The sequence below is a fragment of the Schistocerca piceifrons genome, chromosome 11 (genome assembly GCF_021461385.2).
Source record: "Schistocerca piceifrons isolate TAMUIC-IGC-003096 chromosome 11, iqSchPice1.1, whole genome shotgun sequence".
NCBI classification, from domain to species: Eukaryota; Metazoa; Arthropoda; class Insecta; order Orthoptera; family Acrididae; genus Schistocerca; species Schistocerca piceifrons.
This window is the reverse complement of record NC_060148.1, coordinates 9,073,118-9,086,366: the sequence shown is the minus strand read 5'-3', so window position 1 is coordinate 9,086,366 and position 13,249 is coordinate 9,073,118. Positions and strand designations below refer to the sequence as shown.

Sequence of the window (13,249 nt, the reverse complement as noted above, 5' to 3'; positions counted from 1 at the left end):
TATTAGCCCTCGTCTTTTTACCTACTTGATCCTCTGCTGCCTGCACTACTTCATCCCTCAGAGCTACCTATTCTTCTTCTACTGTATTTCTTTCCCCCATTTGTGATAATTGTTTCCTTATGCTCTCCCTGAATCTCTGTACAACCTCTGGTTCTTTCAGTTTATCCAGGTCCCATCTCCTTAAATTCCCAGCTTCTTGCAGAAATTATTATAACAATAATTAATGTTGCGATATTTTAACTATGTACGTCGAAAATACTCCCAACACCCCATTGCATACAATGTATTTTCCAAAAATTGCACTTGAGAAACCATCTTTATTACACGTGGATTAATGTGCTATGAAAGTTTCTTTAACGAAAGTTTTCAAGTTGCAAAATTAATGAATATTGGGGGGTATTTCGCAGATTTCAAATTTTTACAAAATCTCATGTAATTGTATAGATAAAAATTTTCTAACCGAGCGACAACAGGGGAACACACACATAAGGTATTGAAATTTGTGAACTTTCAAAGTCAGTGGCTCCTTCTTGTGGTGGAAGGGTTGAAAGGGAAGAAATGGGGGTGAAGGAAAAGAACTCTTCCTTCCCCTTCAACCCTTCTGTCAGAAGGAGCCACTGGCTCTGAAAATTTGCAAGTTTCAATACTTAGGTGTTTTCTCCTGCCATTGTTTGGTGAGTAGATTTTTTTTGTCTATCCAATTACATTTTATTTTCAAAAATTGATTACTTTGTTGATAGTTGAAAAAAAAATTATTTGTGTAATTTTCAAGGTTGTTAATTACATTTCAAGTTTTGTATGAAACACGTCATTTATATTTCACGGTTTCTAAGCTATCTCATGTAAACCTAAATATGCCAAATTACCTTTCAGGGTGTGTTTTGTACCTTAAAAATGAAATTGGGCTGAAGTAACAAATATGTATTGCATTATTTTGACCTCTCAACATACCTGCCACGTTTCATCGAGATCATTTATTTACACCTGGAAATGTTTGTTTGTAAGGTCAGAGAAAAGAACAATGATAGAAATTTGTGTGTATGAACTACTATAGTTGCCATCATAAGATGATCAGTAACAGTTGCAGCAGGCCAGGCATGGCAGCTTCACAGGCTTATGTCAACCAGTACCGTAACGCGATTTTGTAAACGTCCTTAGCAACATATCAGTGTTGTCACAGCTGTGTAGACGGCTGCCGTTTTCACCTGTAGCCACAGTTGAAAGCTGGCAACGCTGTTGCGAACTGTTGCCAGGAATCTTCTTATTCCGTTTGGACTTTAGGGGAGACATGCCATATATTACTCATTATGCCCTGGAAGCCATTCAAGAACATACCAATTGTATTGCTGTTCGTAGCAATAAGACATCCATACTTTCTGTAGCTCTTTCACGATTCACTCCAGTGGGTTCTGTTTTAACTCCGAATACAGTAAGAAATGTGGTTATGGAAAACGGACAACCTTTATTTGAGTCACAGTGTGATGTGCATATCATAATCGGAACATTACGGTGTGGTAGCACATTCAAGAACGGCCAGCTGGAGCAGGTGTGAGACAATATAAAAGGTATTCTCCTGCTAGGGGCCACCGGCTTGCTGCTGCAGGTGACCGAGGTGCCGTCCACAGTCTGCAGCCTCAAGCGGAAGTGCCCGGAACTGTTGAACGATGCGCTGACCGAATGTACCGCAGCTATAGTGCAGAGGTGCAGTAACTTGTGGGTTACTATTGATTGGATGCTTGGTGATACTGAGCATAAATACAGGTTTTGTCCACTGACATCGGAGGAGAGTTTACCACGGCTGTGGCTACTGTTGTTATGTATCACATCCTCAGTCCATCCTACTTCCCTTACGAAATGACCCGTGAACCCGACAAAGACAGTTTTTGCTACCTCACAATGCAAAAGGGTGAAATGAATATGGAGGTGAGCTCCACACCTGCAGAGAAATGATGGGAACTGTGTGTGGTTTGTGGTAGTGCTGCAAACAGATCCAGTTCTGTCCCCACACGATTAATTGGGAACGAGAGTACCTTATGTGAAATAACAGATACAGTACAGTCTCGATAGTTCGAGGTGAATGGGACCGGAACCATGTAACATTACGAGTCAAGATAGCTGTAATGGAACTTGAATAGCGTAAAGTTATCGTTACAAACGCACGCCGCGTGATTTGTTACGATTTGGTCGGTCATAATAATAGTAGTAACATGCTTTTGAATACAATTAAAACATAACGGCGATATCTGTTTAGTTTTATTGGAAATAATATGTAGTAAATTAATGAGTAAGATAGCTGATCCTATAAGAAGAGGTAAAATTGGGCATATTGAGGTGTTTTGCTTTATATCGACGAAGCCGACGATACGGCGTCTTTTTTTTTCCCGTTTACTATTAGAAATAAACAAGAAGTGCTAATTGTGCGTAGTGAAAAGTATAGGGTCGAGTTTTAAATAGCTACAGTGTACAATCAGACTAACAAATGGACATTTAGTTACACGAAATCGTGGACAGCGAAGTGTGGTCATTAAATTGAGTACACCTACAGGGTGGTCAATTCCGGGATAAATCTATTCGCATCTCACGAGGGACGCGGTATTGAGACCGGTTTTTTTTTATTATATCACGGAGAGCGGGCTTCAATTTATAAAAAGGAGAAAAGCTGTATCATTATCATTGACTGTTGGTGTTAAGCAACCAAAACTGTTCATCAAAGGGTTTCGGTGAATGAGTGGTGAATGCAAAATGAAACTGTGAACGAAGTTATGTTAAATAAAGCAGAAGAGACAAGACAGTTTGGTCGTGTCTGTCATTATTCCATAAACTGTAACATTTCTTCTCGTTGTACGAAGCCTTTATAGACGATCGTTATGACAATTTGCTTCAAAGGGATCTCGTTACGAGTTAAGTTTTGGGGACCTGGTCAAGAGGGGATAGTTCGTAGATCCTAACTACTGCAGCTATTCTGGAATCAGGTGCTACCGTGACCGTTGTGTGTTGTCAAGGGCTTAAGGTCATCATATCTCATGCTCTAAGATCGACGCGCCTTTCCTCTTGGTATAACGGTGTCTCATGGTAACTACGACAACGCCAACGGCGAAGGAAGATACGGTAGAACCACCTCGAACTATCAAAAACTCGGACTGTCGAAAGTTAAATGGGAAAAAGAAATATTGTGATATTGTAAGTAATACAGGTCAAAATATGAACTTTATTAAAATAAAAGTATTTGCATTGGCAGAATAACAATAATTATTTATTTAGACAAGTAATAGTAAAGTGTCTTTTGTTTGGTGAAGCTGCAACATTTCCTCGCGGCAGTCTCACCCCACCGTCTTAGGAGCAGTATATCAGTTGGTGTCGCCTCAGGCTGTTGTTCCACGTAGCATATGGCGGACTAGAGAGCAGCATAGCCATCGGCGTGACTCGTCACCGGTGCAGCCTCTGCCTCGTCATCCTCGTCACTCTCACACTGTGATGGAATGTTGACCGTGTCAATTATAGAAGAGTCTGTCACTTCCAACTGTTCGCCCGAATTTAACCACTCACCTACTTCCACCTCTTCTGCCTCTTCACACCTTGGCAATCTTCTGATTAAATTACACAATGGTTGATTGTCCTCATCTGCTAAATCTTCAGTTTCTGTGTCTGGCATACTTTCCTATAGAATTTTCCTCGATCACCTAGAAATTGTGTCAGACTTTATTTCGCTCCAAGATTCGCTAATCCAGTACACGACGTCCTTCAAAGTCACTTTCTTCAGAGCTCCTACAATGTTTTCTTTGTCTTCGGAATGCAGTATTATCTGTAGCAATTTTTTAGACATTCCAGAACACCCTGATCCATGGGCTGAATGAGACAGGTAACGTTTGGTGGGAAAAACAAGGCGCGGATACCGTCGCACTGCAGTTCTCCTGCACTTGGATGTGACGACGCATTATCCGTGAGCAAAGTTGCTTTGCATGGCAGTCCCTTTTCTTTTAAAAAATTCTTGCAGTCAAGCACAAATGAGTTAATAAACCAGTTCTTGAAGATTTCCTGATTAATCCAGGCATTATTTTGATGTGTGTAGACAACCGGAAGAGTTGAGATGGATACATTCTTGAATGCTCTTGGCTTGGCAGACTTCCCAATCACAGCCAGTTGCAGTTTGTGGTGTCCAGTTGCATTTGAAGCTGCAATAAGTGTGAGCCACTCTTTGCTCTCTCTCTCTCTCTCTCTCTCTCTCTCTCTCTCTCTCTCTCTCTATCCCCCCCCCCCCCCCGCGCGCGCGCCCCCCCCCCCCCCCCCCCCAGGAGCACTTTTTTCTTCACAAGAAGCAAGTGTTCTTGCTGATAACATTTTAAAATTTAGCCCAGTTTCGTCACAGTTATATGTTTGTTCATTAGACAAATTTTCATCAGTTATGATGTTTTTGAACTTGACGATAAATTTCGAAATGACCTGACCGTCACCAGAGAGTTTTTCTCCACATACGTCTAGTTGACGCACTCCATACCTCTTCTTCCACTTGTCGAGCCAGCCCACACTAGCTGCGAAATTGTCATCTCCTTCCTGCTGCTGGTTTCTGAAAAACAATGCTTTTTCTTGCAAAATTGGGCTAGAAATCGGAGCACCCTTCTGTCTCTGTTCGGTAAACCACATGAACAATGCCTCACTTGTTTTTTCGAAGTCTGACTTCTTTATACTTCTTCGACTGAGAGATTCTTGTGAGCATTTCTGTGAAGAAAACTGTTCCAACTTAAGTCGGTTTCTTCGCCAGTCACCAACAGTAACTTCACCGACACCATATTAGAGAGCAAGTTTTTTTATTGTTTCTCCTTTGTCATGTCGTCTTAGTGCTTCTAATTTTAGATGCAAACGCACAAATTTCCTCTGTTTTGTTACAGCACTCATCTTTGTAAGGTGTACAATGGAACACACAGTCAACAAACAAAATGACACACAACACTGTACAGTCCAGGTTCTGGGAACTACAGCAGCGTATGAACTCCCCAGTTTTGATCGGTAGCATTTGGGGTATTTCGTGCCATACTGACAACAGATGTTCGTGCAACAGGGCAGCGAGCTAATCGTCGGTGTTGATTGCATTGTTGTCTGCTTTGTCACTAAGCTGTACTCTCCCTATCTATCTTTTGCAATGATGCTTCCATTATTTATCCTGTCAGTAAAAAAAAGTAGTAGATCGTTGGAACGTCTCCCCATGTTATTACACTGAAGAGCCAGAGAAACTGGTACATTTGCCTAATATTGTGTAGGGCCCCTGCAAGAATGCAGAAGTGCCGCAGCACGACATGGCATAGACTAGACTAATGTCTGAAGTAGTGCCGGTTGGAATTGACACCGTGAATCGTGCAGGGTGTCCCTAAATCTGCAAGAGTACGAGGGCGTGGAGATCTCTTCTGAACGGCAAGTTGCGAGGCACCCAAGCTGTGCTCAATAATGTTCATGTCTGGGGAGTTTGGTGACAAGCAAAAGTGTTTAAACTCAGAAGAGTGTTCCTGGAGTCACTCTGTTGCAGTTCTGGATGTGTGGGGTGTCGCATTGTCCCGCTGGAATTGTCCAAGTCCACTGGAGTGCACAATGGACGTGAATGGGTGCAGGAGATAAGACTGGATGCTTATGTACGTGTCACCTGTCAGAGTTGTATCTAGACGTATCGGGGGTCCCGTATCACTCCAACTGCACACGCCCCACACCATTACAGGGCCTTCGACAGCTCAAACAGTCCCGTGCTGACATGCAGGGTCCACGGATTCATGAGGTTGTCTCCATACCCCTACACGTCCATCTTCTCGATACAGTTTGAAACAAGACTCGTCCGACCGGTCAACATGTTTCCAGTCGTCAACATGTTTCCAGTCGTCAACATGTTTCCAGTCCAGTTGATGGGTCAAGGCGAGGCGTAAAGATTTGTGTGATGCAGTCATCGAGTGCATATGAGTGGGCCTTCCATTCTGAAAGCCCATATCAATGTTGTTTCATTGAATGGTTCACACAGTGACACTTGTCGCTGCCCCAGCATTAAAATCTGCAGCAATTTGTGGAAGGGCTGCACTTCTGTCCGTTAAACAATTCTTTTCAGTCATTATTGGTCCCATTCTTGCAGGATCTTTTTCCGGCCGCAGCAATGCAGAGATTTGATGTTTTACCAGATTCCTGATATTCTTGATTCTCTCGTGAAATGGCCATACGGTAAAATCATCACTACCTCGGAGATGCTGTGTCCCGTTGCTCGTACACTGACTATAACACCGTGCCATTGTAGCAGCAGTAACCGATCTAACTACTGTGCCAGACACTGGTCTTATGTAGACATTGCCGACTGCAGTGCCGTGTTCTGTGTTTACGTATCTCTGCACTTGAATACGCATGCCTATACTGCTTTCTTTGGTGCTTCAGTGTAATTCAAACAGACCATCTCTCTGTTATGCAGAACATGTTCACGGCTCAAAATGAGCATAATGTAACTTATTGTCATCAGAAATTGTAATGCTTTGTGATCAAAATACACTTTACTTGCGTGACAGAAAAGAAAATGTCTAAATTTGGGGAAGCCCCAGACGATGATAAGCACTTCCAAATCCGTGACACAGTAATTTTCTATACTTGTATGTATGTATTAAACCAGGGACCTAGAAACAATGGAGGGGCTTCATCCCGTTGTAGCCCTCAGTGGTTCCCAAACTCACAACAGACCACAGCAGTCCACTCACCCCACCACTGCCCCACACCGAACCCAGGGTTATTGTACGGTTCGGCCCCCGAACGTCTCTCACCAGACGAGTGTAACCCCAAATGTTTGTGTGGTAGAGTCATTATGGTGTATGCGCACGTGGAAACGGTGTTTGCACAACAGTCACCTACACGGGCTGAGACGGAATAAGGGCAACCAGTCCATGTTTACCGAGGTAGATGGAAAACTGCCTTAAAAACCGTCCACAGGCTGGCCGGCACACGGGACCTCGACAGTAATCCGGTGGGTGGATACGTGCTGGGGACTAGAACGCCTTTCTGCTCGGGGAGCAGTGCATTAGACCACACGGCTAGCCAGGCAGGCAAGTAATTTTTCTCCATTTTGTTGAGGATTCTAGTTCTTATGTGGTTTTTTTCTTATCTTGATCGGATTCTTGAAAAAGCTCAAATTTTTGAAAAAGACACAAACACTAACATGATTGGGACACACCAGTGAGAAACAGAATACTCTTTCAGATCAAGGTGAGTTAGTATTGGAGCTAGCACATCATAAAAATATAGTACAACTTGTTTATGAATTTACTTTGTGAATGAACACCGACAAAGTTACATTCAATGCAAATGAGAACTTTCTATACCGAAAAACAGAAAAGTTTCCACATCACAGAAAGACAGCATTATGCCACTATAAAACTAAAGTAAACTCTGCCGATCAGGCTACGAAGGCCCAACGGTACTGACTGGCCGCCGTGTCATCCTCGGAATACGTGCACCACTGGATGTGGATACGGAGGAGTATTTGGTCAGTACACCCTCTCCTGGCCATGTGTCAGCTTACAAGACCGGAGCCGCTACTTCTCAGTAAAGTAGAGTCAAGTAGCTCCTCAGTTTGCCTCACGAGGGCTGAGTGAACCCCGCTCGCAAACAGCGCTTGGCAGACCGGACGATCACCCATCCGAGTGCTAGCCCAGCCCGACAGTGCTTAACTTTGGTGATCCGATGGGAACTGATGTTACCACTGCAGCAAGGCCATAGGTTATGCCAGTATGAGGGGTGCAATTCTATTTGTCAGTAGCTTTCATTTGTCAGTAGCTTTCAATCTGACATGTCAAAACCTGTCCCAAAATTTTTGTACAGGAAAAATACACCAAAGGAAACATAATGTCAGAATTTTAGCTGATAAAGAATAATGAAAGTATTTTAAAAATAATTTGAAATTTGCCAAATTCACAGATCGCCAGGTGGTTGACGAGATGTAAAACCGTGATGCAGCTGTAGTAGACAGCGCATGTGCGACACGGATGGCACGTCCTCGGTCGACGGCAGAGCAGGAAACAAATAACGCAGTACAATGCGATCGTAATTTAGACCAAATTTCAGTTTCCGTCGATAGTTTCTCTGACACAGTTGTGCACAGTTACTATTCGCACGGACTTGCAGTGCCTTCAATATCCCTAATAATTAGCAGTTGGCTTTGTGGCATCACTAAGTGTTAACAAAGACGACAAAACTGAATTAATTTTAATTGTGATATCTTGGTATATGCATGCTGATAGCATTTGTGTTTGCGCATGTTCCAGAGTAGCAGTAATGTGGAATCCAGTTAATGTTTCCAACCTTGCAAATGTGAAATACGAAGAACGTGGTATGCAATCAGAATCACTTACTTCTCCTGAGGGCTTACGCATGTGTTATTTATTAGTTAATTTCTTTGACATTCATTTGAATGATGTCGGCATTTCATTAGAAACTGTGAAAGAAGAAAAAACGGGAAATAAATCTCGATGATTCTCTGATTGTGCTTCGAATGATGACTTTTCTGCTAATTAAAGTCCATAATGTAAATACAGTATCTTCCTAGCCTAAAGGAAACATATACTGTAATAGTTTTCAGGCACAAAGAAAAGGTTGTAAATTTGTTGGTTAATCAGGAGAGAGAAAATGCTTGAACTTAAGCAATGCACAACTCTGCACATGGATTCTATAAATGGAAGAAGAGTACAGAAAGCATGAGATACATGTCAAAATGAAAAAAAAATGTGAAAGGAAAGCTGTTTGAAAGATATAGAACTGCTTATGAGTGTGTTACCTAGGAACATCTAAGAGACTCACTACTTTGAATTGCAAGGCAGATGAACATAGCTGATTTCTGGGCTGCTTTGACCTGGTTAGATTCAGGAAATTGTGCAGAGAAGGAAGTCGCAAAACTATGAAGTTTACCTCAAGTAAATGTGTAGAGGAGAGGTCATTAATGGGTAATACTGCATAGGAAGTCGTAGTTGATGTGAAGATGAAGCTTCTTTATATCCCATAAAAGCTGTGAATAAAGCCAGTCAATCACGTTGCTTGCAAACTGCACTTAATCATTTCGAGCGAAAAAAATTAGACAAGACAGTCACTTGTGCTGTTGATGAATGCTGTGAATACGACAATGCCAGTGATTCTTATCAGTAGATTACTGTTTCTGCATCTTTATCTCTATCTTCAGGAACATCAAGGCAAACTATGAGGGGAAAAAAAACTGTTTTCTTGCAAAAGTCTTGTAATCATTGCAGCAAAATCTGAAAAATTGGGAGAGACTAGTTTTCAGTGGTTATTCTACCTGTCACAGAGAACAGAAGCTCGAATCATTTAAATACTCGCTGTTGGCGTGTAAGCCTACGAAGTTACATTGACATCCAAACCTGTCTCTTGGGTCCTCATTATTATTAATTTTTTTTAAGACTGTGTGCTAACACTACTATGGGTCTACAGATTCTGTGAGTAAAATCAGTACACTTCCGTTGATGTTCGTTTACTAGGGTTCTCCTGCCAGCCACTGCAGTGGCTAGATTCCTTGGGCATCAGCCTAATTTCCGCTGTGGAAGTTGATCAGTGACTCGACGGTTCACCGTAACTTCTTTGGATCGACATTTCCGTTGTCACTAACACCAGCAGCGTGGACAGTCTTCAAAACTCTTTTCATGCAGTGGTCTCTGATCTCCATTTTCTCTCGATGTTTGCATGCCGAAATGCAGTTGAATTCAGTGTAAAATCCTGCTCGGCCCTTCTGGATACTGTGACTGGAATACTGTCGGATGTGGCGGGTCTACACACGCCTCAGCAGTGCTTTGGGTCACAGCATCTGCTGTGCATGGGGACCATTATTACCTGCTGCATCTCTGTGGAGTGCACTGTCCTGTGACAAGTGTCCCGGAGGGCCTGCTTTGTTGCAGCCACAACTGTGGTTAATCTGCCATTTGATTTTGTGGAGATAGACAGCAAGAACTCTTAAAGTTCTTCTACCTTTATTGAAGTTTCCCATTCATTTTTGCATCTCGGATTTTCATTTTGGCTTAAGTTCTAAATATCTCGTGTTCTTCCGTTTGAATCGCTTTCTTTAACCGATATAGAGCTCCACGAACCCTGTACCACTGAATGCCGTTTTTGTCTCACTGAAACAGGACTGCTACCCCGACCTCGACAAGCCTGTCGTGTTCCAAAATTGGCAGCACCGGTCGTGCTGCCCCAGACTCGTCCCACCTTGGCGACGGCCACCGCGAGGACGGCATTCCGGTGTCGGACGGGACGTCTCCGGATGACGCGGCTGTTCTGACCTCCACCTCTCGTGGCACTGACGACGTAGCAGGCGAGGAGCGGTGCTCGAGCGTGGCTGGCTCGGCCCGTACTGCCAAAAAGAGGCCGCTGTTCTCCTACACGGAGCTCAGTGCTATGGCCATAGCACAGTCACCAAACAGGTTGGTAGCACTGCTGCGAAGTAATAAATAGCTTCATGAAAATAGACTACACCACCCTTAATATGTCCCACCTTAGTTTGGCAGTTCCCACGGTATCTTATACTCGTGGTAGACATATGGTAGTGGTATTGTGCTCATCGACCTTAAAGATGGTTTGATGTATTTCTCCACATGTTTCACTTTGTCAGCTCATCGTATTAGTATAACTGTTCCGTATAACATCAATAACCATTATTTTCATTTTTTGTTTCTTTGTGAGTAATCAGTCTTCGGACTGGTTTGATGCGATATGCATTACTTTCTGTCTTCCACCGACCTCCTCATCTCAAAGGAGCACTTTCGCCACATATCCTCAGTTATTTATTAGAAATATCACAATCTCTGTCTTCCCCTTCAGATTTTACACTCGATGGTTCCATCCGGTACTGTGCACCAGATGTCTTAACGTGTGTCCCATCTTCTTTTCAGTGTTTTCCATATATTTCTCAAATTCAGTGATTCTGTGGAGTACCTTCTCATTCATGAGCCCACCTAATTTTCAATATCTTTGTGTTATACCACATTTTTAGATGCACTGAATGTCTTCTTGTTCAGTTTTCCCACAGGCTGTAATCACTTCCCTACATTGCTATACTCTAAAAATACATTCTCACAAATTTCTTCCTCACATTAATGCCCATGTTTCAAACTTGTAGGCTTCTTTGAGAATCCACTCTTTGCCTATGCTAATCTACTTTTTATGTCATTACTTCGTCAGCCCAGTGTTATTTTGCCTCCGTTATAGCAGAATGTCGTAATTTCACGGTCCCCAATCTTGTCAACAAATAAAATGAGGCAATACAATGTCGAAAACAGTGCTTCTCGTCAGCCTAAAAGAAGGAAACCTATAAAACGAGATTGCTAGTCCCAACTCACAGCCGTCTTTGAACGATCTGGAGTGAACTTCGTGCATTTGTCTGTCTGACAGGAGGGCGAGGGTGTCAGAGATCTACGCCTACATCGTGAAGCGTTTCCCCTACTTCAAACGCAAGAAGAAGATACGGCAGAAAGCATTGAGCAACAACCTGTCTCGTAACAGGTGCTTCATCAACGTGCCTCAGAAGGACAGCGCAGGGAAGGGCAACTACTGGATGCTCGGTGAGTTCCACGGCCAGTAGCAACCTGGTTGTCACCTACTTCTCTTTTCCTACATTCGTCACTGATAGAAAAGATTGAAAGGTCTCGGGTCTCGAGTGATGTCTAGTGGCTAAAACACCACGAGAATTTGACCTAGCTGTAATCGGCCATTGTCGAGTGGAATGACTGTCGATGGCCTGCTGTGTTATGCCTGTACGTACTCTAGATGCTAACTGTGACGTCACTTCTGCCTGCTGTAGGGCCGTATATGGGAATACATTGACTCCACATTTGATGCACCCACTTTAGCTTCAATGATTGGCTGTTGCTTTATGGCTGTAACTGATCACTTTTACATTTCGTGACTTATGGTCATGAGGGAAATTTTTGTTTGAATGGACATCCAAGGCTACACTCTGACCTCGTTATATACCGGGTGATGAAAAAGTCAGTATCAATTTGAAAACTTAATAAACCACGGAATAACGTAGATAGAGAGGTAAAAACTGACACACATGCTTGGAATGACATGGGGTTTTATTAGAACCACTCCATATTGCTAGACGCGTGAAAGATCTCTTGCGCGCGTAGTTTGGTGATGATCGTGTGCTCAGCCGCCACTTTCGTCATGCTTGGCCTCCTGGGTCCCCAGACCTCAGTCCGTGCGATTATTGGCTTTGGGGTTACCTGAAGTCGCAAGTGTATCATGATCGACCGACATCTCTAGGGATGCTGAAAGACAACATCCGACGCCAATCCCTCACCATAACTCCGGACATGCTTTACAGTGCTGTTCACAACATTATTCCTCGACTACAGCTATTGTTGAGAAATGATGTTGGACATATTGAGCTTTTCCTGTAAAGAACATCATCTTTGCTTTGTCTTACTTTGTTATGCTAATTATTGCTATTCTGATCAGAAGAAGCGCCATCAGTCGGACGTTTTTTCAACTTTATTTTTTTGGTTCTAATAAAACCCCATATCATTCCAAGCTTGTGTGTCAATTTGTACCTCTCTATCTACATTATTCCGTGATTTATTCAGTTTTCAAATTTATACTGACTTTTTGATCACCCGGTACACATCTACAGAAATGGAAGCCGTTGCATCTCGAACATCGCCACTTACTGTTATCAAACTAATATTCCAGTATTTCTACACATCCACTACATGTTTCATCGTTTTGCACATTAATGTTTGGTGCAGAAAAAAGCTGTTCCTGTTAATGAAGAATGGTGTAAGTAGTTGGTGGCTGTTTGGCGCGTGTAACATTGCTGCAACTTTTCGCTGTGTTTTTGATGTTGGGGAAGGGCAAATCATTGGTATTAACCACGTACTGACAGATTGCACACACAGTCGTCTGTAGTGTAATGACTGCAGAATAATTGGTGATGAGGTGAACTCGGGGAAAACAGGGTGGCAACAAGAGTTGGCACAGGTACTTCCAGGAGGGCTACATCATGAGAAGAGCATAATGTCATCCTATTGGCTCTGACAAACAGGCGGATAACAACTGAAATCTGGGCAGAGGCTGCAGGCATAGTGTCAGCCCGATGGTTGGGAACAGTTCACTGGAACCTGGGTGGGGACCTTGAGTTGCCATTTGCTGTTCATTGCTGACGCCATACCACAGATAACAGACTTTAACAGTATAGAAACTGTAACATGTGTGGCACTAGCAAGGGAAACTCACCACATGA

General features: G+C 42.9%; 1 protein-coding gene across 1 annotated transcript in view; it reads left to right on the top strand.

Moving 5' to 3' along the window:
- The window catches only part of LOC124720206, a 209,286-nt gene that overhangs the window by 123,680 nt on the left and 72,357 nt on the right, over nt 1-13,249 (top strand). The gene's annotated exons all lie outside the window — the stretch shown is intronic.